Source organism: Oncorhynchus tshawytscha, linkage group LG30 (genome assembly GCF_018296145.1).
Source record: "Oncorhynchus tshawytscha isolate Ot180627B linkage group LG30, Otsh_v2.0, whole genome shotgun sequence".
In the NCBI taxonomy this organism is placed as follows: Eukaryota; Metazoa; Chordata; class Actinopteri; order Salmoniformes; family Salmonidae; genus Oncorhynchus; species Oncorhynchus tshawytscha.
Window position 1 is genome coordinate 19,553,376 of NC_056458.1, and position 26,257 is coordinate 19,579,632.

The following is a 26,257-nucleotide window of genomic DNA, read 5'->3' on the forward strand; positions in this document are numbered from 1 at the left end:
TGTACTAAACTGCCCAGACTATCAGTATAATGTAATACAACCATTAATATAAAAACCTGATTGTGCTATTTTTTGTTGTTGCTGATTGTTACATTTTCATTCTATTTCACTTTATCTCATCCTTGCTGTCTTTCAGAGATCGCAAAGAGTTTGACAGTAAATTATTTGATAATTATGTATACAACATTAATAAACACATTATTTAAGTGTCTATAAACCATAGGCTATAAAACTGATTGTATACTATTTTTAAACACAATAAACCGCAAACGTTTTCACGAAGTCTAACGATACATTTGGAAAGGGGCAGGGATAGGTTTATAATGCCACTGCTCCTTTAAACGGCTCCTTTAAGGGGGGTGTCAGTGGCAGAGAGGAGGAGTGTCGCCTCTGCTGAGTGCTCGAGCGCAAGGGGATTCCGAGAATAAGCAATTCCGTCAGATTCGACTACAGGTCGCAGAGCCTGATCACTTCGATCAAAACCCGAGGCATTTTGGAATAAATCATCAATATTTCATAATTAACCCGCGTTCGAGAAATCCGACCTTTTCACCGAGACTATCCGAAGGATTTCCTCCTTTCGAATGATAATGCACCTTTTCGCTTGAGTGTGGTCCACTGTCAGCTAGAGGGGTAGACAAACCCAAGCAGGTACGTGCGAGCAAAATGTACAGAATAGGCTGTGAAATGAACGACTGTAAAAATCCGCGAGGGCACAAACGGGGTGTGTGTCATGGATTTAACATGTTTACAGCATGTTTTTGAGGATTGAATGATGTTTGTGTCTCGAGCCTTAGTCTCTGGGCTCATAGCGGTGTGAAAACGCTGCGTAAAGAAGTCGTAATAAACCAGCCAGTGCTGTGGTAATGTCGTTTCCATTTTGTTAAATGGCATCGGGGTTACATTATAGCCAGTTTGAGACTATTTCCTTGTCGACCTTATAAAAACGCATTACCGCACGTAGACATGTAATAGCTATTTGCCATAGAAAGCGCCAATGTTATGTCGCCTAAATCTAATGACTCAATACGAATCATGTATCTTGTTCGTGCTGGCTACTTTGTTATTCCGTATTTTTCTCACATTGTTACATTGTCCATTCATTGTTGTGACACTGTTCATTTGTTGTTATAGTGTTTGTTGTTACAATTGTTGCACTGTCCTCGCTGTAGTCTAGCCTACGTGTGAAAATTATAGCCTACAAAATTATAGGCCACAAATACACATGCTCAGTTTAACCTGCATTAAAATGCTGCATAGGACTAGTACTAAGTAAAAGGCGCATAGCCACTGCCTACTAATACAGATAATGAATATGATTTCTATGAGCATTAGTAAATAGGCCCTGTATTGATATTATGACTGTCAATATCAATTTGGCTCTTTCGTAGGCTGCTCCATTGTAGCCAAATTAGTCATCATTTCAGAGTTTTGTTTGGTGTAGTTTAACATTATAAATGCATTATAATGCTTCATAGTTAAAACTGGATGCTGATGATTTTCAATTAATCTGTTGTGCTTCCTTGTTCCTTGTCAAAGGTGACAAAATGTCTGGCATTGCATGCCTCAAATGTTCATTCATCATTGGCACAGTGTCTGGAATAATGTAGGCCTACGTAGCTAAGTTTAGTCACTTCATTTTTTGAGTTTTCAATATTCAGTTCATTAAAACAGATTGTAAATTAGCCTTGTGGATTTCTACACAGAACATACTGGTGACATTGTATTACTACTGCATTATTATTGTTATTATTATTATTATTGAGTTATCTACATCTTATATATTCTTTAGTTTGCTATGGTTTAATTCAATATCTCAGCAGTAGGCTACTGACAATTGACAGGCGGAATGGATTTGAACTATTCCACTGTTTGAAGTAGTCATCACCAGATGTCCTCTAGCTGCATTTGACCATTAACCTAATGTAGCAGGCATGAAAGAAATGCCTTAAACTAGATCCCCCACATACTTGTCTTGATTAGAAAAGAAATGTCAGGGAACATTCTCTTCTGCACTCTTCAGCCAATCCAGTAAATGTGGAGGAGGAGTTAATATGGAGTGCCGCCTTGTTAACTCCCAAATGCGGAAGTCCTGTCACAGGCTCTCTTTCCATTTCCCCTGAAAACCGGAACATTCGATTTTTGGGGACTCTGCAGAGGCTATTTGACCATGGGATCGGTGGAGAGGCAAAAAGTCAGGGGTTGAAGGTTCGCCAGCGGAGTCACAGGGGAGAGAGAGAGGATGACCTCATTGTTATTTCAGGTGTGCTTAGCCACCCTGGCAAAACGTCCCTCCCAACAACCAACAAACCTGTTTACTTTTCATCATTTGGAACACATCAACACATTCAATTGTGTACTAGGCCTACTTTTACAGCAGACTTGGGTGGATTAGTCAAATATAGGCCTGAGCGTTGTTGAAGTGAACTTGGCTGACTTTTGAAAAGTTTAAATACTCAGCCTGTCTGGGGGTCTGGCTTTTAGCCCTCCCTTTGTGGATTGTTTCAGCTACTTAATTATTTGACCTGATCTTGTACAGGATGTTCAACGGTAGCTGCGTAGAGTCCTCTGTACTGGAGCCATAGATAACTAAAACCTCCACATTTAACATGTTCTTGCTCTTGAATAGGCTAATCTGGTGCACATGCCAGCCATATTCCTCCTACACTGAGCTAGTGTACTGTACTCTACACAATTTGTTTTGCTGTAACCGTGGGTTGTTGTCTATGACGATGATTGATGTGCAGTATCCCACCACAGAATCAGAGGATATTTAAATTAGAACTATGCAAATTATGTTACGTCTGCTGAATGCTCACAAGACTGGACTCTGGACCCTGGTCTAGCAGATCAAGGTTCTGTCTTCCCCGAAAATGGATGTTACAGTGTTGTTCCAGTTTTTGCAATTAATGCACTATCTTTGCTGTAGTGTATGTATTAAAATTTGGGCTAACCCAATTTTGTCGACTGGTTGATTGTTTGGTCGATAGGCTGTTGGTTGACCGAGAAGTCGAGCAGTCGCAAATTTGTTTTTTCATGGTGCACGAGACACCTGTTTGATTCATCCCTGTCTCAGTGGACTAATCCATTGCAGAGGCCACAGGAATGGCACAGTCCATCACTCTTAAGACGTGATACTGAAATTGTATATGGTTATAATATGTAAAAAATAATGGTGCAAAACAAATAAATCTCATATTTTATAACAAATGCGTTTTTCCCCGCGTTGGATATGGTCGCTGTCCGCGGTTCTGAAAAATAATCTTCAATGCGTGGAAAATTGGCGCCTATCCCTATGTTGCTATGTGCATAATAGGAAAGTTAACCAGCATATTGGGGTTGAGAACAATGCAGTGGATGCAGCCGAGAAGAGGAAACAGCCCTTGCCTTAATGTCTAAGAAAATTGAGGAGAGAGAAAATCCCAACTTAATTAGGTCTATAATTAATAGCCTAACTCTTAAATGTGCCTGGCTTTATAAATCATCCATAAAAATCTACAGAAATAAGACATGTCTTGCTTATGTTGCCTGTTTGAGTGATTGTTTAATAGCCTACTGATTCCGTGAGCACCAAGCCTCATGCAACGGCAAAATGTCAGATAAAGCAATTTCCCAGATTCGCCTGTTTATAATCTTTGCTATGCTGAAATAAAGGTTTTACAATTGTATTTCATTAAAACAGACTGGAATTGCTTATAATTTATTTAGTGTTGTTTTCACTGTTCCAATCAGGCAGAAAAATAATATTGTAATCTAACAGCATCTGTTTGTCACACATAATATGCACGTAGCTCATGCTCTTATACCCTCCTTTTTCTTGATCTGCTTCTTATTGTCATTATAAAAATGATTATTATGATCGTCATCAATAAGTGTAATTTTCATTGCTTAGCCCTTTATTTCAATACTTCTATAGGCTAATGTATCAATCATTCATTCATGTCATCACACAGCATTATGAGTCATTCATGATTTAAATTCAATCAATCATTTTAGTTTTAAAATTAAATTACAAAGGGAGCTTTGGATAATTATCCGAAACAAATAAATCAATCGCAATTCAAAAGCATGCAACAGTTTTTAGTCTTCTGTAATAAAGGCTTTATTCAGTACCAGTCAAAAGTTTGGATACACCGACTCATTCAAGGGTTTTTCTTTATTTTTTACTATTTTCTACATTGTAGAATAAAAGTGAAGACATCAACATGAAATAACACATATAGAATCATGTAGTAACCAAAAACATGTTAAACAAATAAAAATATATTTTAGATTTTGATTCTTCAAAGTAGCCACCCTTTGCCTTGATGACAGCTTCACACACGCTTGTCATTCTCTCAACCAGCTTCACCTGGAATGCTTTCCCAACTGTCTTGAAAGAGTTACATATGCTGAGCCCTTGTTGGTTGCTTGTCCTTCACTCTGTGGTCCAACTTATCCCAAACCATCTCAGTTGGGTTGAGGTCGGGTGATTGTGGAGGCCAGGTCTACTGATGCAGCACTCCATCACTCTCCTTATGGTCAAATAGCCCTTATACAGCCTGGAGGTGTGTTGGGTCATGGTCCTGTTGAAAAACAAATGGCATTCCCACAAAGTGCCAACCAGATGGGAGGGCGTATCGCTGTAGAATGCTGTGGTAGCCATGCTGTTAACGTGTGCCTTGAATTCTAAATAAATAAGACAGTGTCACCAGCAAAGCACCTCCGCACCATCACACCTCCTCCTCCATGCTTCACGGTGGGAACCACACATGTGGAGATCATCAGTTCACCTACTCTGTGTCTCACAAAGACACGACAAGTCTCTTCTTATTATTGGTGTCCTCTAGTAGTGGTTTAATTGCAGCAATCAGAATATGAAGGCCTGATTCATGCAGTCTCCTATGAACAGTTAATGTTGAGATGTGTCTGTTACTTGAACCCTGTGAAGAATTTATTTGGGTTGCAATTTCTGACATTTTCTGGATTGACTGACCTTCATGTCTTAAAGTAATGATGGCCTGTCGTTTCTCTTTGCTTATTTGAGCTGTTCTTGCCATAATATGGACTTGGTATTTTACCAAATAGGGCTGTATAACAACCCTACCTTGTCACAACACAACTGATTGACTCAAATACATTAAGAAGGAAAGAAATTCCACAAATTATCTTTAAATAAGGCACACCTGTTAAATTAAATAATTCCAGGTGACTACCTCATGAAGCTGGTTGAGAGAATGCCAAGAGTGTGTAAAGCTGTCAAGGCAAAGGTTGGCTACTTTTAAGAATCTCAAATATAAAATATTTAGATTAGTTTAACACTTTTTTGGTTATTACATGATTTCATATGTGTTATTTAAAAGTTTTGATGTCTTCACTACTATTCTACAATGTAGAAAATATTAAGAAATACCCTTGAATGTGTAACGGCTTTCTTCCGTCGAAGGAGAGTCGGACCAAAATGCAGCGTGGTTAGTTCGATACATGTTTAATGTAAGAATAAACACGACGAAATACAAGAAACGGAACGTGAAAACCTATACAACCTATCTGGTGAATACAAACACACTGAGACAGGAACAATCACCCACAAAACACACAGTGAAACCCAGGCTACCTAAATATGGTTCCCAATCAGAGACAACGAGAACCGACTCAGGCAGCCATAGACTATGCTAGACACCCCTACTCAGCCACAATCCCAATACCTACGAAAAAAAACCTATACATGAACACAACACAAAATAAACCCATGTCACACCCTGGCCTGACCAAATAAATAAGAAAAACACAAAATACTAAGACCAGGGCGTGACAGAATGAGTAGGTGTGTCCAAACTTTTGACTGGTACTGTGTATATCTTTTGTTTTTCGTTAGGACAGACTCTCTGGTACACTTATTTATTTAGTGTTGTTTACACTGTTCCAAATGGTCTGAAAAATATATAATATTGTAATCTAACAGCAACTGTTTGGCACACATAATTCTCACGCAAAGCTTGCTCCTATACTCTCCATTTTCTTGAGGTCCAGTAGTTTCTACAACTAAGTCAAATGTCTTCCACAGATCTGACTTCCCCTTTCCCTCCTGAGCAGCCAGTAAAATGTATATAAAGTGTAATATTGGGATGCAAACTCAAAATGTAATACATTTCATCTCTATATCTGATGTGGTACAGGTGTATTATTTTTTTAAAGCCCATAACCATGTGTGTGAGGTATATACTTTTATTTCAAAGTAGATTTGTTTAGGACGAGCAAGAAACACTCTGTGTGGCCCTGATTTAGCCCACAGCCATAAAAGGTTAAGCCTCAGATTCTTTTTTTTTTTACATTTAGCTCAACATTAAATTACTTCAGCAATCAGTGCGGATAGAGCAGCTTGCTATGGAGCGGGCAAGCTATAGTTGTTTACATGCACGATGGACAGACAATTATAGGGACATTTTGTGGGTGGAAGAGAGGGTGGAGGAGGAGTCTTGGTTTGAAGTGCTGGGCATCTTGTTATGACATGCATTATCTGAATTAGGCCCTCAGAATTATACCTACGTACGAAGGAACAACCTCTATGGAGGAACCTTCGATGTCTTTGAACTTCTGAGAGTTGGCTTAACGTTGGCCCAGAGCTAGCTAACTAACAAGCTTGTGTATGAAGAGTGACACCAGATTTAAAAACACGTCTTACCTTTTTGTAGTTAATAAATCCAATGTGAAACATGATAACTATAGTATCCTTAAATAGCATTGAAAAAGTGAATCCATTCTTCTCTCCCAAGTGGCGCAGCGGTCTAAGGCACTGCATCTCAGTGCTAGAGGTGTCACTACAGACCCTGATTTGATCCCGGGCTGTATCACAACCGGCCATGATCAGGAGTTCCATTGGCCCAGCGCCGTCCGGGTAAGGGGAGGGTTTGGCCAGGGTAGGCCGTCATTGCAAATAAGAATTTGTTCTTAACTGACCTGCCTAGTTAAATAAAGGTTTTAAAAATAAAAATGTAAAATCTCTCTTCCTAATTTCTGGATCACGCTTGTAACGTCAATAGGCTAGAGTAGCCTATGCTTCGGAGGGGGAGGGGCAGGTAGCCTACACACGCACAGGCAAAGATTTTAATCTGGCAGGCAGACACTGGAATACGTTTCTGAGTGACAGAGTAAGGGCTTTGCATAGGCGCTTTGTTGCATTTTTTGTGGGACTGGAAGTCTGGAATGTAAAATAACATTATTAACCGGTCCTCATGCTTTTAAAATGATGGCTCTGTTCCGGAATAGTATAGATCACGTTCACTTCTGGTTCTGATTCTGTTCCTCTAAAAATTTTGTTATTTTCCGGTTTTTGGTTCTGTTCCCAGAACCGGTTCCAATCCCTGCTAACAATAGGCCTAGATGTTGAATTAGTTATGTAGAAATACAATGTCATGTCGGTCATGCTTTCAACTCATCACACCAACTCTCCTAGGCTATCTACTCCAATCCGGAAGCGGTGTGGAAGGGAGGGATGGATCCAAAGTCAATGGGACTCATTTTGATGATATGGCAGGAGCAGCTAAATGCTTTTTTATTGCTGTGGCTCCTGGAGGCAGGCAGGGTGGAATGACGAAATGGAGGGATGAAAGTTGGAGGGAGGCTGGATCAGGCAGGCAGCCCTCTGAGATACTGACTGGCGCTGGCTGTCTGGCTCATCTGTTGGATAACTCTTCCTCTCCCACCTCACCTCCCCATCCCCCCCTCCCACCTTACTCCCCTCCCCACCTCAACCCTCCTGCACCCTGGCCTTGGAGCACTGACAGGGCCGCTCAATTATCCACACACATTGATTCTTACCGTTTGCAATTGCTGTAAATGATTTATACTTTGCTGAAATTACTCCCAAAGTGATCCACGGAGACAGGGGAGAGATGCAGGTCAGATAAATTAAGCATGTCACCCACATGAAAGCATGGCACCCAATTTCAGAAACAACAGCTGTGGAACCTAACTGTGACGATCAAATGCAGGGGCAGCAAGAGAGAAGAACACAGTTACCTTGTACTGTTACATACACAGGCCAAACATAATGTGCGTGGCCATTGGTCTGTCTTTCCTGTCTTTTACTGATGATATTTGGATATAAAGGCCATGTTTTGTTGTAGTCTGAAGAAGCCCAAACCTACAGGCTGATGTGAGTAGACCTGACTGTCTCCTTGGGTTGGTTGGGGTGGTCACAACAGAGGAGCAGAGCCGAGTTGACTTTCCCTCCCTGCTCCTGAAGTTGAGATGGTGGCCTCAGGCTGTGGAGGTGCTGCAGATGGCTTCTCCTACTGTGTGTGTGGCTATTGCAGCACTGCCAGTTGGGCAGGCTAATGCCACTGGCATGGTAGTGTGTGGGTGCACTGTAGATGAAACAGGAAAATACACTCACGAATACAGTAGAATACATTGTTTCTAACTGAAGTAGTTATAGGCTACGATACATCAAAACACGACTCACATTGCTTTACAAAGTAGATACAACAAATAGGCTACTGGTGTGTGTCCAATCAGTTTGAAATCACAATAAGAGGATGAAAATAGGAGACCAATAAATGGCCTTCAGAAAGGAAAGATAATGTTATTGTAAGCAAAGCCACACTGTTCAACAACTTACAGTATGACCTACAATATAACACCATTTGATAATTACAGAATTTGATAATGACTATCCCAAAGTCTTCTAGTTAGCTACTTAGTCTTGTGTAGTTACTAGTTAGTTAGCTGCTAATGCATTAGGCTACCTGTTTTTGTCTTGTGTCCTGGTCATCAGGGTCAGTCCTGAAGAGCACAGCTAGGAGTTAAAGGTTAAAGGTTAAAGTCCGATTATGATGTCAGAAACACCAGAGGATATTTGCGGACTGGGGAGTGTTACTTAACTGTGTCTTATTTTAACCAGGTTATGTGGAGGGACTGAGAGCAGAGCAGAGCTTAGATCTGGGGGAGAAAGAAGCCGTCCAGGCTAAGTGAAAATGCCACTCATTCCTGACGAGTCCCCGGCCTGGTGAAGGTTAGTGGTTTGTCTTTGTAAGCTGAGGGATTGATGCATGAGCCTGTCTATCGGAGAATTCAAATTCCAAGGCAGGCGCAGTCTCATCACAGCGCTCCCTCTCAGCCATCATATTACAGGGGCCCTGTCCTTCCCAACTTCTTAACAGCCTGTCCTTATGGGAACCTTGAAGCAGCGCAAGCAAGGACACAGCGTCTGCTGCAAAAAGCCTGTGTAGAGGGAGGCTTTACGTAACGCTTCTTGCCTGCCTACCCAGCTCACCTCTACTTTAAACATGGGTGTATGTGACTCCCTGACACTACATAGAGTAGCACAGAGTAGCACACGTCCCCCAGGCCCCCAGACTGGCCCCCTGGACAAGGAGGGGACAGAGAGATCCCGGCAACTTAATTATATCTTTCTCTTTTAAAAGCTTTTGTTTGAAAGAAACTTTCCCAGTCAATTAGCTAAAGAGGAATTTTTAGAATGTATGAATAAATGATGGATATATTGCACAGGAAGACAGTAGGGGGAAGGAGGGAGGAGGGCAGGTGAAGGGGTGCATATGCTATACAGTAGGTGCTGTGGGATTGTGACTGGGAGATTTATTTACCTCAAGAAGGGGCACATTCGGGAAAATGTTTATTGTGTAAAACATTGGCCTTAGAGTAGATAGCTGTAATGCTCCAAGACCAGGAGCACCGACTAGAGAGTTCATAGTGCACAGTGTGGCGGTCAATATTTTGATTATCGTTCATGTTAACACACGCTCACACGTACACAGACTCACACCCTGTTGTCTTAATCTATGGGCAGACTGAAATCTGAGTCATATGGCTTCCAAGGGAGTGGAAAAACAGAGCTTGGGCCAAATACAAATGGAGCAGGATCCTGATGACATCACAGTGACTGTGTGTCTGTTTGTGGTAGTAGGATCTGCTAGCTGGGATTTCCCCATTCAATCAGTCACTCACTCACTTACTGCTTGTTTTAGACACACATCCTTTATCCATTTTAGTGCTGTAGAAACAATAACCCGATCCCTATTATGTACTGTACTCCCCAACACCTCCACACCACCAACTGTAATTGTATAACTTCTGGGAGATTTGGGGATTTTAGTGATGAGGCGAGCTGTTGCCAGGCAACAGGGCACCTTGTGCGGGTGGCTGTGCTGTGGAGAGTGCACCAAAAGAAATGCTGGGTTAACAATCCAATTTGGGTTATTTGGTCACCTAGCGCTGGGTAAATATTGGACAGAACACACGCTTGGTTATTTTGAGCCAGCCATTTGGGTTGCGTGAATAACCCAACATGTTGGATTATTTGGATTACCTAAACGCGGATTACCTAAAAACTTTTCATGCTTGCTCTTATTTAATGTAATCCATAGGTTATTATTCAGGAGGCATGGCCTATTAGGGGCGTTGCTTTCACATTACGTATTTAATATACAATGAATGACATTATTATGTACATATTGTAACAAATGGTAACTCTCCCAACATTGGGATATGCATAGGCTCTTTTAGATCTCATATACTTGTGTAAGACTCATTAATTCTTAAATGTCTATGTCGTTGGGGGCGCGGGGGGTTCTAAACTGACATACAGTGTGGAATTGTTTTAAGATGGCCATACAATGGATAATTTAGCTATTTCATTTTGAATTTTAGGACTCCTTTAGGTATAAAACATTAGATTTGAAAAAGTATTTGATAAAATATTGAATTTGACCTTTACTAATAGACCAGAGAAACGCATTGAATAACACTGGCAAAAAATGGCAAATGGCAAAAAAGAAGAAACAAGGTTTTGCAGTTGTTGTCCTATATCTAGGAGATATAAGAAAGCTTAGGAAATATATACTGTATATCTTTTTTTACACATATTGAACCCTGTTTGGGGTAGGCACAAAACTACCTTCATACTACCTTCATACCATTCATTATTTTAAACTGGTACTGGTTACCTTCAGACGAGTCCCGTGACACTTGTGGGGGTCGTAGAACAAAACGGAGAACACCATCGTGTTCGTGAGAGTCTCCCCTTTTGATGCTACCGCTGTTTTCTTAAGTAGACCGATTTTCGGATTGTCTCATGGTCTAACAAACACCGCTCTAGCTCTGCCACCTTTCACCACAAATCCGTAAATGCGACTTTGGCGGATGCAATGCAAAACTGGGAATTTTTTTATTATGTTACTTCGTGCTTCGGTCAACTCTAGGTGGGGTTAAAGCTACAAAAGTGTCAGTGTTTAACCTTAATATATGATAACAATACAACAGAACAGATTAACCGGAATGACATTTACTCTCATGGATGGCCAAAAATTACTATCTGAACGCCACACCCCTACTAAGCCACTCCTACAGTTTTCTTATCTGACCCGCTGCATCATATTGCAAAAACACAGCATCAAGAACCCAACCTAGATTTTTTTAAAGAAAACAACCCAACTAAGTGGCCCAATGACTGCAACCCAGCACTTGGGCCATTCAAACAACGCAACATTTCTTTTGAGTGTGGTGACTGGAGAGGGGTTTAGGAGAAGAGCTACAGTATAGCCTACCGCACAGATATGCTACTGAGAGATACATGTACGATGATATAAAAACAGGGAGAATTTCAGTTTCTTGGTGTTTAAAGAAATTATCCAAACATGTTTCTTTACCTACTGACTACAAACCAGTAAATGTGTTTTTACACATTTTGTAGTGATAATTGATAAATTACATATATAACATGTTGCCCATTGCTTTTCAGACAAGAGTTCATATGACATTACAATATTTGGACTGCATAGGCTCTCACACACTGATGAATAGCATTCTTTAATTTCCCCGGCGTGTTCCCTCCCCCCTCATCCTGGGCTTTACCTCTGATCTGGGCTTTTACATTTATTAGTAAAGTAGTGATAATAATGTTAAAATACTAATGTCATTGTGGGCATCCTGGTGAGGGGGCTGCCTTGGTAAACAGACAGAGAGAGAGGTGTGGTACACACCCAGGGCCTTTCTGCCTGCCCTGTGCAGCGTGAGAGAAAGAGAGGCCATTTGAGAGAGTAGAAAAGATGTCTGTAGGGAGCGCTATGACCTATTACTTAGGGAAAATGGACTGGTGACTAGAAGATTGCTGGCTCATACTCTGCTGTTCTCTGCCCTTGAGTAAAGGCAATTAACCTGGATTTGGCCAGTAAATATCCAGCAGCCATAGAAATTTTAAAAAGATGTGTGAGACTGATAACCATGGAACTGACTTTGAATAAAAGTGTCCACTAAGCAGAGAGATTAATATTGTTAATAGAACCACTGCTGCCTGTGTATTAGTGATCTTCCTTCCTTCCCTCTTCAGGAACTGTGAATACAGAGGAGTAGTGTACTGTAGCGCTTCTCCTCCTCTCTCTCCTCTCTTTCTCTCCCCCCTCCCCCTCTCTCTCTCTCTTTTTCTCCCTCTGGCATTAAGACCTTGACCTGATTGCTGAAGAGGCTTTTTAAGTAACTCTCCAGAAGGAGATCCAATCATGTGACATCCTTCACCGAACCTCACCCCAACCTCCCCTCCCAATATTAACAGTCCTTATGTGACTAAGAGGGGGCAGGGGGTGACTGACTGTAGCATGCAAGCAGAGCATGCAGCTGCAGGGGTTGTCCTATTGGCTAATCACGCCAGTCCAAGGTCAAACAGGTTGGAGGTCAATGTGTCAGAGCCAGGCAGATACATGGCTTCCCCTAATTTCTACCCCTCGGATGACTCCTGTCATGATCTGAGCTGGAGCAAACAAACGGCAGCCCCACTAGTCCCCCTGAGCCCAGGGGCCTGCATGCTTCATTGTAATGGCAGCCAATGGCAGGTCAGGCAGGATTAGTCATCGTCTCGACTCTCGATCACCGATCCCAGGATGTGTCAGTTTGAAGGTCAGTCTGTGACTAAAGTGATTCATGTCCTCAATGAGCTGGCTGGGGGGATTCATGTTATTGCAGTTGCCTTGAGTCAGTCCTCTTCTCGGCTACAGCAGCAGCAGCTGTCCCACTCATAAAAATGTACCTGCTGTATGTACCATACTCCGTCTTTCTTTAATAGAGCTGACTGCTTTTCAGAGTATTTTTAATCGTCATTATAGTCCCCCCCCCCTGATGTATTTAATATATGTTCTGCCTAGTGAATGGATCAACCTTATCGCTGTCTTAACACCACATTAACACATCCCAATGAAACTCCATGATTCCCATGAAGTGTGTAATGATACATTAGGCAGGAATTTCTCACTCTCAGTATTTTGTCTCTCTTTCTCTCTCTCTCTGCCTCCTTTCTCCTCTTCCCTTTTCTTTACCTCTTCCCTTTTCTTTACCTCCACATATACAGGCGATGGTTTGAGGTTATTGGACTTTGGATCAAGGGTTGGATTTTTATTTAGAAGTCTTTTTTTATGGAATAAGGGAAGCTTTATGAAGAGTTCAAAACAAAACAGAGTTGGCGGAACGTCTGTGTTTCCTAAGGTAATACTTGAGTTATAACAGATGTGTGTAACATACAGGGTTATTTTCAGAATGTAACCTAAGTATTTCTCAGACAGACAGAAAGACATTTTAATAGAAGTGTTTACATGTAGGGTTCGCAGGCCATGAGTAACCCTTAGCTTGTATAACCTTGTTTCCCGTCAAGGTTTAGCATTAGCGTTGCACAAACACACAGCAGCTTGTGTAACTGTATTTACATGTCTGGGAATGGGGCTAGCGCTAGAGTAGCTAACAAACTGATGCCAATGTACAGCTTGTGTAACATGCTTTGTATACACGTACACAGACAGGCATGTGCACGCATACACACACACACACACACACACACACACACACACACACACACACACACACACACACACACACACACACACACACACACACACACACACACACACACACACACACACACACACACACACACCTGTGGTTGTTAGCTAGCACAAGAGAGCTGTAGCAGCCTAACAGTCCTTGTGTCACTGTGTTTACATGTATAGAGATGGAACAGACCGGGCTGAGTCATTCCATTTAATGTCAACAAGCCATGACACCCACCATCTCAGATTGTTCTGAGATGGTTTTTGTAATTAAAAACAGATAAGATAAGCATTCCAGTAACATTATCTTGTTCAAAGACAATTTGAACTCTGAGAAATGAAACAATTTATAGGATTCATATAATATTCAATAAATAAAGTAGCCAACATCCGATTTGGACCAAACCTCTTCTTGACAATGATTAAGACGTGAGGAATCCAAATAAATGGTCAAATGCCACGCACGGACCCTCCCAAACCCCAAATCAATTCCACCCCAATGGCCAGTATACAATATCAGTTCTCTATGTTTGTGTGCGCATTCATCTCTTTATTCAGACTCTTTTTTTTGTGTCTTTTTTGTGAATTTGGTGATATTTTTTCCCTGTCCAGAGAAAAATGTTGTGATCCATTCAATAAACACAACAGACCAGCATATACGTGTGTGGCAATAGAGGGAACAGTGCATCTAGTGGGCAAAACCTGGTACTTTCACATTCATTTATGGGGGACAATGCAAGCGACTCCAATGGTTAATTTCTCAGAAAAACCTTTGACCATTTTATTTGGATCTTAAACATTGTTAAGAAGAGATTTGGTTCAAATTTGGACATTGGGTATTATATTTATTTAATATTATACAAATCTAATAAATTAAAATGGCCAATTTGGGTGCAATCAATGAGTTACATTTTTCACAGTTGAAATGATCTTTCAACAAAATAATGTTGCAGGAATGCTTATCTTATCTGTTTCTAACTACAGAAACCGTTTCAGAACAATCTGAGGTGGTGGGTGTCGAAATTCTCTTTCTTGTGTTTTTTAGGTGGAACGACTTGGTAAAGGGAAAGAGAGAGATGTGGTTTAGCCCAGCCAGGTCTGTCCATCTCCCTCTCTCTCCCTCTTGCTCTCTTGTCTCGCTCTGTGTAAGACACCTGCCGTTCCATTTAGCAGCGTTGACCTTGGTGGTTATGAGGAGACCAGGCCTGACCTACATACACCCCAAAAAGGTTTAGACTGTTCCACTTACTGGCCTTTCCTAGGAAACCTCACCTCCCCTCAACCCTCACAGGCCCCATGAACACATCTGACACACATTCAACCCACAAGAGAATAAGGCCATGTTCCTCAGTTCTCACCTGCTGATGTTGCACATTCACATTAGTGATACATTTCATGTTTTTTCTTCTGGAGAGGAAGTGTCTTATGTTGTGTTTTTGGCTAGGCCAAGCATAGGGAAAGGTGGAACAGCAGCAGACTTCATGCTGATGACTGTGCTCTGAGGCTACCCAACAGGTCTGTGCAGCAGCACAGTAGGTAACCATTAGCATGCAGAGGCTTGGCACTTCTGCTGAAAGTTAAGCACCAGGTCAACCTCCTCTCTCTGCTTTTAAAGTAGGATGTCAGGTAAAGGCTAATGCTATTCAGTATGTATGCAACCACATGGCGTAGCAACCGCGCTGCTGCATCCACCGGTATCACTCTTGTCTCTATATACAGTATGCTTGCATACTCACTGCATGACACATGGGGCGAGACATAGGCAAAGAGATGCTAACATATAGCTAGCTATCCCATCTCTGAGTGGATTCAATAGGTTTGGCAATGTATTGATTAGTGCTTTGTGAAAACAAATTATCATGTTAGCAGAGATAAAACTGAGGGTCCCAATAAGGGACAAGGGGAGTGTGTTGCTGTTGTCACTACTGCTAACTGAGGAACATGGCTAATGCAGGGGAATATTAAAGAACCCAGCCATGACTGAATGCAGCTTAATGAAGATTGAAGAATTACAGTGCCTTCAGAAAGTATTCACACCCCCTTGACTTCTTCCACATTTTGTTGTGTTAAAGCCTGAATTTAAAATGTATTGAATTTACATTTTGTGTCACTGGTATACACACAATACCATATAATGTGAAATGTCTTGAGTCAGTAAGTATTCAACCCCTTTGTTATGGCCTAAATAAGTTCAGGAGGTAACATTTGCTTAACAAGTCACATAATACGTTGCATGGACACAATAATAGTGTTTAACATGATTTTTGAATGACAACCTCATCTCTGTACCCCACACATACAAGTATCTGTAAGGTCCCTCAGTCGAGCAGTGAATTGAAAACACAGATTCAACCACAAAGACCAGGGACGTTTTCCAATGCCTCACAAAGAAGGTCAGCTATTGGTAGATGGGTAATAAAAAAACAGACATGGAATATCCCTTTGAGCATGGTGAAGTTATTAATGACACTTTGGATGGTGTATCAATACACCTAGTCACTACACCGATACAGACGTCCTCCCTAACTCAGTTGCCAGAGAGGAAGGAAAATGCTCAGAGATGTCTCTATGAGGCCAATGGGGACTTTAAAACAGTTACAGAGTTCATTAAGGGCTGTGATAGGAGAAAACTGAGGATCAATTTTTTTTATTTCACTAGGCAAGTCAGTTAACCTCTCTGGGATCGTTCGGGACGCTAGCGTCCCACCTCACCAACAGCCAGTGAAATTGCAGGGCGCCAAATTCAAAACAACAGACATCTCAAAATTAAAATTCCTCAACCATACAAGTATTTTACACCATTTTAAAGATACACTTCTCGTTAATCCAACCACAGTGTCCAATTTCAAAAATGCTTTTTGGCGAAAGCAGAACATATCATTATGTTAGGTCAGCAACTAGTCACAGAAAGCATTCAGCCATTTTCCAACCAAAGAGAGGTGTCACAAAAAGCAGAAATATAGATCAAATTAATCACTAACCTTTGACGATCTTCATCAGATGACACTCCCAGGACTCAATGTTACACAATACATGTATGTTTTGTTCGATCAAGTTTATATTTATATCGAAAAACCTCAGTTTACATTGGCGCCATGTTCAGAAATGCCTCCAAAACATCCGGAGAAATTGCAGAGAGCCAAATAACATAAATATGTATGAAAGATGCATGTTTTACATAGAATTAAAGATAAACTTGTTCTTAATGCAACTGCTGTGTCAGATTTCAAAAAGCTTTACGGCAAAAGCACAATATTCAATCATCTGAGAACAGCGTTCAGCCACAAAAGCAAGCCATACAGTTACCTGCCAAATTGTGGAGTCAACAAAAGTCATAAATAGCATTATAAATCTTCACTTACCTTTGCTTATCTTCGTCGGAATGCACTCCCAGGACTCCCACTTCCACAAGAAATGTTTGTTTTGTTCGATTACGTCCATATTTATGTCCAAATACCTCCAGTTTGTTCGCGCCTTTAGTTCACTATTCCAAAGGCACAATTGGCGAGCGCAAAATCCAGACGAAAAGTCAAAAGAGTTCCATTACAGTTTGTAAAAACATGTCAAACGATGTTTACAATCAATCATTAGGGTCTTTTTATAATAAATCTTAAATAATATTCCAACCGGACAATAGTGTATTCATTACAGAGGAAAAAGAAGGAACGGCGCGCCCGCGTGACCGCGCTGTGAACCACTGATTGGCCTCAGCCTAGTCCACTTGTTGAAACAGCTCTTATTTGACACCCTTCCACAATAGAAGCCTCAAACAACTTTGTAAAGACTGTTGACATCTGCTGGAAGCCTTGGGAAGTGCAATCTGGCCCAATAGACACAGCATATTGGATAGGCAATCACTTAAATGAAATTACAAACCGCAGATTTCCCACTTCCTGGTTGGATTTGTCTCAAGTTTTCGCCTGCCATATGAGTTCTGTTATACACACAGACATCATTCAAACAGTTTTAGAAACTTCAGAGTCTTTTCTATCCAATACTAATAATAATATGTATATACTAGCATCTGGGACAGAGTATCAGGCAGTTTACTCTGGGCACCTTATTCATCCAAGCTACTCAATACTGCCCCCCTGTCACCAAGAAGTTAAGAACAATTTCTTATTTACAATGACAGCCTACAGGGGAACAGTGGGTTAACTGCCTTGTTCAGGGGTAGAATGACAGATTTTTATCTTGTCAGCTTAGGGATTCCCAACGCTCTAACCACTAGTCTACCTGCCACCCAATGGATTCACAATATTGTAGTTACTCCACAATACTAACCTAACTGACAGCGTGAAAAGAAGAAAGCCTGTACAGAATACAAATATTCCAAAGCATGCATCCTGTTTGCAAAAGGCACTAATGTAAAACTTGACAAAGAAATTAACTTTATGTCCTGAATACAAAGCATTATGTTTGAGGTAAATCCAACACAACACATCACAGAGTACCACTCTTCATATTTTCAAGCATGGTGATGGCTGCTTGTTATGGGTATGCTTGTCATAGGCAAGGACTAGGGAGTTTTTTTAACCTAAAGCACAAGGCCATATATACACTGAAGTTGCTTAATAAGATGACATTGAATGCTCCTGAATGGCCTAGTTACAGTTTATCACGTTCACTGTCTTCGAACTACCTGTCATAGATGAGCCAAGGCGCAGCGTGCATGTAATTCCACATTTTTTTAATAAATTGAAACCTTCACAAAAAAAAACAAGTAAACAGAAACCGAAAGTGACGCAACCGTGGCGTACACAAACACACCCAGAAAATCAATAATTACCCACTGCCTAAGTATGATTCCCAAACAGAGACAATGATAGACAGTTGCCTCTGATTGGGAACCTCACTCGGTCAAAAACGAAGAAATAGAAAACATAGAATGCCTACCCAAATCACACCCTGACCTAACCAAATAGAGAAATAAAACGTCTCTCTAAGGTCAGAACGTGACACAGTTTTTACTTAAATCGGCTTGATAATCTATGGCAAGACTTTAAACTGATCAACAACCAACTTGACAGAGCTTGAACAAAATTAAAAAAGAATAGTATGCAAATATTGTACAATCGAGGTGTGCAAAGCTCTTAGAGACTTACCCAGAAAGACTCTAATCGCTGCCAAAGGTGATACTAACATGTTTTGACTCAGGGTGTAAATGCTTATGTAAATTAGATATTTCTGTATTTATTTTTTAGAAAACATATTTTCACTTTGTCATTATGGGATGTGTGTAGATGGGTGAGAAAAATAATCATTGTAATCCATTTTCAATTCAGGCTGTAACACAACAAAATGTGGAATAAGTCAAGGGGTATGAACAATTTCTTAAGGGCATTGAATGTGTGTTTGCGTGGGTGCGTGGGTGGGTGGAGATATCATGAGTTGTCGCGACCCACAGTGACAGTGTCAGGCAGGAATGTGACAAATAGAAAGATGTTCTTGGTATTTAAATAAAAAATTACTGCCTATAAAAACATATCTAACTGATGGGATACACAAACAAAACTGTAGACAAACTACATTCCTTGCCAAATCACGACCGCTTTATGACAAATTCAAAATGGACTGGTTGATTAAATGGAAATATGTGTTCTAACCACAAGCTGCAGCTTTGGAATAGATGCTTTTCATCTATTTTAGTTTTTTTTTTGCAAACTGCTATATAGGGGTACTTAAGTACTATTTGAGAAGGTCCGATCACACAAATTTCCTAGGTGGCAAAAGTCTGGATGGATAATGTAACTAATCGGCATAGTAACAAACCCCCACCTCGCAATCCATGTAACCCCAAACTGGTCACACCTCTCTTGTTGGCGAAGAGAAAATGTTGCAGTTTTAAAGCTAATTTCCCCGAATTCTACACATTTACATTTGGACAGTTGCAGTCCTTCATTTAGCAAATTACCTCACAACTCAAGTAGGCCATTGACAATGGCTGCATATCAACTGCAATCATTTCTGTAATCAGCACTTTCTTTCTCAACTGTTAACAATGATGATGTGTGGAGATCTTTATATCCTCGATATATAATGTTAATGATTCAATTTAGTTTCAATATTTTAACGTTGATCATTTACACCCGTACCCTACAGGTTGAAAATGGCAGATTTGGCCACTGTTAAATGCCTAAATTGGAATGCAGTGACTGTAAAGTAACATGCTATACATGACGTCAGACCTCTGCCTCTGCGTTTCACAGCTCTGTATGGGTTTTGACTGACAGCTGTTCTGAACTTGAGCACCGCGCATGACAAGTTGCCCCCATCCCTCCTGCTAATTGGGCAACTTTTGCAAATGCTTTGTTGTCTGAGTAAGGGGAATGCTCTAAATTAAGATGACTCGATGTATTTTGAAGATGAGACATTGAGGATTATAATAAATACTGCTTTGATGTCATACAAGCAGCCAAACACCTGTGAGTCCATGTGCACATGTCCATATCATAAAACTTACATCATATACAGTGTCAGCATTTATGATCACTATGTAGTTACAAGATGGCATTGTGCTATTTTTTGTTATTGATTTATTTTCCAACCTTTATTTAACGAGGCAAGTCAGTTAAGAACAAATTCTTATTTTACAATGACAGCCTAACCTGGCCAAACCCTCCCCCAACCCGGACGACACTAGGCCAATTGTTGCGCCGCCCTATGGGACTCCCGATCACAGCCGGTTGTGATACAACCCGGGATTGAACCAGGGTCTGTAGTGACACCTCTAGCACTGAGATGCAGTGCCTTAGACCACTGCGGCACTCAGGAGCCATACACTGGGATATGATTTCTTAATCTGACCTTGGCACTCATGCGCACCAAAATTATGATATTGTTTCCTGAATTGCAATGTGAAAGCCCAACACTGCAATATCGTATTTTCTAATTAGCTAGTCATGTTGACAATAGAACAAGCTTTCAAATGATGCCCACCTGACCCAGATTCTGATTTATAATGGACCATGTTTGGATTGCGTAAACAACAACATTAATTGTGTGATGGCAGGGATGCAAGGTTGTGTCCCAAACAAAATAACTACAAGTGCTTGCTCTAGTTCCTCAACGGCACAGCTAGGAGAGCTCAAAAAAATTGCCTTACAGTTAGTGTATGTGTGTAGTGTATGTGTTGCCACACTAGGTTTTTTTTTATACTGTGATATGATATTTGGGACATATCGCCCAGCCCTAGTTGGTTGAAGACTCTTCTTTGAGTCATTAAAGTGCATTAAAATTACTTGGGAAATGTGCACACTTTGTAGAGGTGTGTGGCCACTTGGAGGCACAAGTTAGTCATATCACTCAAACCCTTGTCATTTTTTTTGTCTTATGTTGCACCTACAACACATTTTCCATAGCTACCTTAATAATGGCTGTTGATAAATGAGTAAAAAAACTGTGTGTGTTTAAATAAGGCAAAGGATCCCATTTAACATTCTGAGTAATAGATGAGCTAATGTTCACCTCTTAGCTGAGGAGGGGTGGGATGGGTGAGTATGTGTGTGTGTGTGTCTGCGTGTGTGTCTGCGTGTGTGCCTGTGTGCGTGTGTGCCTGTGTGTGTGTGTGTGTGTGTGTGTGTGTGTGTGTGTGTGTGTGTGTGTGTGTGTGTGTGTGTGTGTGTGTGTGTGTGTGTGTGTGTGTGTGTGTAAGACTGTGTGTGTGTGTGTGTGTGTGTGTGTGTGTGTGTGTGTGTGTGTGTGTGTGTGTGTGTGTAAGACTGTGTGTGTGTGTGTGTGTGTGTGTGTGTGTGTGTGTGTGTGTGTGTGTGTGTGTGTGTGTGTGTGTGTGTGTGTGTGTGTGCGTCTGCTTGTGTGTTTGTGATTGTGTGTGTTGGTGAACACTGTAGATTGGCTAATGTTTGTGCCTTGGGAGCAGTAGCTAGTTGTTTAATGAAGGCGTGGGAGGATTGCTCTGCCTACTGTACATACAGTAAGGGTCTCACCAAGCTGATAAGGGTCAACTCCGTTTCAAAGGCCACAGAAGTGGGATCTCACAACCACTGGGGCTCAGGAGGGTAGTCTCTTTCTTTGTCTCTCTTTCTTTCTCTCTCTCCCAGTCTGACCTTCCTAGGGCTGTTACGGTGACCGTATTACCGCCACACCGGCGGTCACGAGTCATGAGAGCAGTCAAATTCCATGTGACTGTTTAGTCACGGTAATTAGGCTTCTCCAAGCTCTGATGCTGCTGATGGTCATTGGTCACTAAAAAAGAGGAGGATCCCATCAGCTTTCCATAGGCTACTAAATTTATTTCTCAACTTTCCTAAAATGAAGCACATTGCTTCTTTTTACAACAGAAGTATAGCATACCTGGCTGTCATGAAAATTAAACACAGGAAAAGCGTCCTCCATTCGCTATAAGTGCATAGATGACATGTATTTTTTCCCTCTGCCCCTGTTTCGAGACAGGTGCATGATAATGGTCCATTCTAAATCAAAACTAATTTCACACATATATATTATTTAGTATATGTAAAGACAAGATTAAATCAAGAATAGTGTGATGGGTGACAATATTAGCCTATCATTTGTGAATGATATATTATCACTTGTGAATGATGCCCAGCTTAAGGTAAGAAACAGTTCATGCTTTTCTTTGCAACTTTTCAAATCATAGTCGCACATCTCATGTAGACTTGCCCATAGGCCTATATGTTTTGATATGGTTTGTATCTAAAGTGGCCAAATAACGTCTTAAAATGACACATTAATCCACGTTACAACGGGTGTAGAGCTTAACTGTTAAACATAAACTGCATGTGAATTTCAAGTTTGGGGAAGATACTTTTCACCATAAAAATGCAAAAATGCACCTTTTATAATAAAAACATTACATTCATTTGTGGTCTCTTTTGAGAATGGTGTTTTCCTGCTAATGGAACATTTGTTCTTACTGCCGTGTGCGCATTGCTGAGCTTATAAAGTGAAGAAATAGCCTAATAGTTTAACAACATTTTAAGCTAAACTTTCTCATCAATTGTGTCAGGCTCGTTGCTTAAAACAGGTTTTTTGATGCTAGTGGTTGTATTAATTTGGGATCTATCGCATCCCACAACTGTCCCAGACTATGTTTGGAATATTTTTTTCTTTCACAGAATAGAAAAGGTAAACTTGTGTAGATTGATATACGCTAGTGCTTTTGCTGTTCCTTAGGCCTACTCATCTTGTTGGCTGACAAAAAGTAAATGTGGACAGTTCTTCCAATATCTTCAATATGCGCCTCCGAATTGGAGAAGGAACGCGTGCAGTTGCATCCCCAATGTGTCACTTGTCAAAAGACCCGATCACGTGACTGAGAGCCATGTGAGTGAGAGATGCTTCAGCACGCAACCGGAAGAAGGGAATTATAATGATTATATTCAGCCCAAGGGAACGGCCACTGGCCGCAAAAGGCATGGATTTTTTAGGGGGATTTATAGCCACACAAAGGGGATGCAGACGGAAAATTTGAGGCATTATTAAGTGCTTGTCAAATTGTGAGTGAGAGACTGATAAAGTGTGTACAGCCTGTGCAAAAAAACAAAGCAGAGCTCATGCCTTTCATGCAACTTTTTTTCAAATCACCATTAGAGTGGCATCTCATGCAGCCTTAAAATATATTAAAAATCAAAACATATAGCCCAACATTTGTATCACAACTAAAGTTACATAAATAACTCTAAATGAAGCATATAGTAGTACCTGTTTCTTTGTTAACCACTCAACACAGAATGGCCACATGTGCATTCCCTCAAATTGTTTGGAGAAAATATACTTTCTATTTTATTCAGCTATGTTCAATTGTATTCTTCATACTATAAAATAATATCAAATAATGCCACGGAATTCTAAGAAAATCTTGTCCGCTAAAATGAACTAGTGTAGCCCACAGCCATGTGGCATAGCCAGATCAGGGCCTGACATAAGAACAACTCAGAGTATGCTACTCTGTTCTTCTGAAATAGACTACATTTTCTTCATATCATGTTTCTTTCGATCTGTCTAAAATAAATAAATAATGGATCTATTGTGATGGTTACGTGGATTTATTCGACTTTTTAAAATATAGATGTTCCAAAATGTTATGACCACCACAGCCCTAGCCCCCCCTCTTTCTCTCTGTCTCCCTTGATCATATGCTGCAGAACTCCTAGCACGGTCTCAGGGAGAGAAGAAAAAAAGGAAGAAAAGTGGGTCAGGGCGACCTATTTTTTCCCACAGTTCATGAAGGCAGAGGGTGGCGGATTGATCGTCAGTTAGACTGTAGAAGAGGGAGCAGAGCAGAGCAAGGCATGATGGGGAGGCAGGGCCCTGGCTGTTGCGAGATGCAGGCAGAGGCAGCCACTCAGAACTGGGTCAGCGGGAGAGGCTCCGTTTTGTAAACGGCTTGTCAAACTGAGGAGAAAAGCTGCAAATGAACCATAGATTATACGCCCCAAGCTGAGCACTGAGGAACTCTCTTCACCACTCCTTAGCCCTACATCACACAGAGAGAAAAATACACACGCACACACACACACGCACACACACACACACACACACACACACACACACACACACACACACACACACACACACACACACACACACACACACACACACACACACAGAGGGAGGGCCTACAGTAGTGGGAGTCTGTGAAGTACTACCACCTATAAGCGTCTCTGTTCCCCCCTCCGTCTCCAGTTATAGCGTTTGATTACTGCAATCACAACTGACAAGATCAAAAGTAACAGTCAGTATCTAGTGTGGCCACCAGCTGCATTAAGTACTGCAGTGCATCTCCTCCTCATGGACTGCACCAGATTTGCCAGTTGCTTGCTGTGAGATGTTATCCCACTCTTCCACCAAGGCAACTGCAAGTTCCCAGACATTTCTGGGGGGAATGGCCCTAGCCCTCACCCTCCGATCCAACAGATCCCAGACATGCTCAATGGGATTGAGATCCGGGCTCTTCGCTGGCTATGGCAGAACACTGACATTCCTGACTTGCAGGAAAGCACGCACAGAACAAGCAGTATGAATGGTGGCATTGTCATGCTGGAGGGTAATGTCAGGATGAGCCTGCAGGAAGGGTACCACATGAAGGGGGAGGATGTCTTCCCTTTAACGCACAGCGTTGAGATTGCCTGGAATGACAAGCTCAGTCCGATGATGCTGTGACACACCGCCCCAGACCATGACGGACCCTCCACCTCAAAATCAGTCCCGCTTCAGAGTACAGGGCTCGGTGTAACGCTCATTCCTTCGACGATAAACGCGAATCCGACCATCACCTCCGGTGAGACAAAACCACGACTCGTCAGTGAAGAGCACTTTTTGCCAGTCCTGTCTGGTCCAGCAACGGTGGGTTTGTGCCCATAGGCGACGTTGTTGCCGGTGATGTCTGGTGAGGACCTGCCTTACAACAGGCCTACAAGTCCTTAGTACAGCCTCTCTCAGTCTATTGCGGACAGTCTGAGCACTGATGGAGGGATTGTGCATTCCTGGTGTAAGTTGTTGTTGCCATCCTGTACCTGTCCCGCAGGTGTGAAGTTCGGCTGTACCGATCCTGTGAAGGTGTTGTTACACGTGGTCTGCCACTGCGAGGACGATCAGCTGTCCATCCTGTCTCCCTGTAGTGGTGTCTTAGGCGTCTCACAGTACGGACATGGCAATTTATTGATAATTTATTGATAATTTATGGCCCTGGCCACATCTACAGTCCTCATGCCTCCTTGCAGCATGCATAAGGTACGTTCACGCAGATGAGCAGGGACCCTGGGCATCTTTCTTTTGGTGTTTTTCAGAGTCAGTAGAAAGGCCTCTTTAGTGTCCTAAGTTTTCATAACTGTGACCTTAATTGCCTACCATCTGTAAGCTGTTAGTGTCTTAACGACAGTTCCACAGGTTAATTGTTTATGGTTCATTGAACAAGCATGGGAAGCAGGGTTTAAACCCTTTACAATGAAGGTCTATGAAGTTATTTGGATTTTTACGAATGATCTTTGAAAGACAGTGTCCTGAAAAAGGGATGTTTCTTTTTTTTCTGAGTTTACATGTCAAACATAGAGAACTGATACTATATACTCGTTGTTGGGGTGGGATTGAGGTGGAGTGTGGAGGGTCCGTGGATGGCTTTTGACCACTTAATTTCTTACTAATTTTTAGAATAAAAAAAGTTTGGTCCAAATTGGATGTTAGGTACTATATTTTTTGAATAATATATGAGTTCTACAAAAGAAAATGGCCAATTTCTGTGCAATCAATTAACTTCTCAGAGATCACATTGAATTTAAAGGAAATAATATTATCTCTTTCTAACTACAGAAACGATTTTCAGAACAATCTGAGGTGGTGGGTGTCATGGCTTGCTGCAATGACCCAATTGCAAGAATGCACTCAGTGTCCTAATTGGCTGGTGACGAATCATGATGGAATTTACAGTATCTACAGTATGTACACAGACAGGTAGTGTGTAAGCT

At 41.3% G+C, this 26,257-nt stretch overlaps 1 protein-coding gene across 2 annotated transcripts in view; it reads left to right on the forward strand.

Annotated features, from left to right (window-relative positions):
* Positions 1 to 381: 381 nt before the first annotated feature.
* The window catches only part of LOC112228590 (nuclear receptor-interacting protein 1), a 62,300-nt gene continuing 36,424 nt past the window's right edge, over positions 382 to 26,257 (forward strand). Inside the window, exons 1-2 of one of the 2 annotated variants that reach the window (XM_024394040.2) lie at positions 382 to 651; positions 8,885 to 8,995. The gene's annotated coding sequence lies outside the window, so the exon portion shown is untranslated. The remainder of the gene's footprint in view (positions 652 to 8,884; positions 8,996 to 26,257) is intronic. The other variant, XM_024394041.2, reaches the window with a different exon arrangement.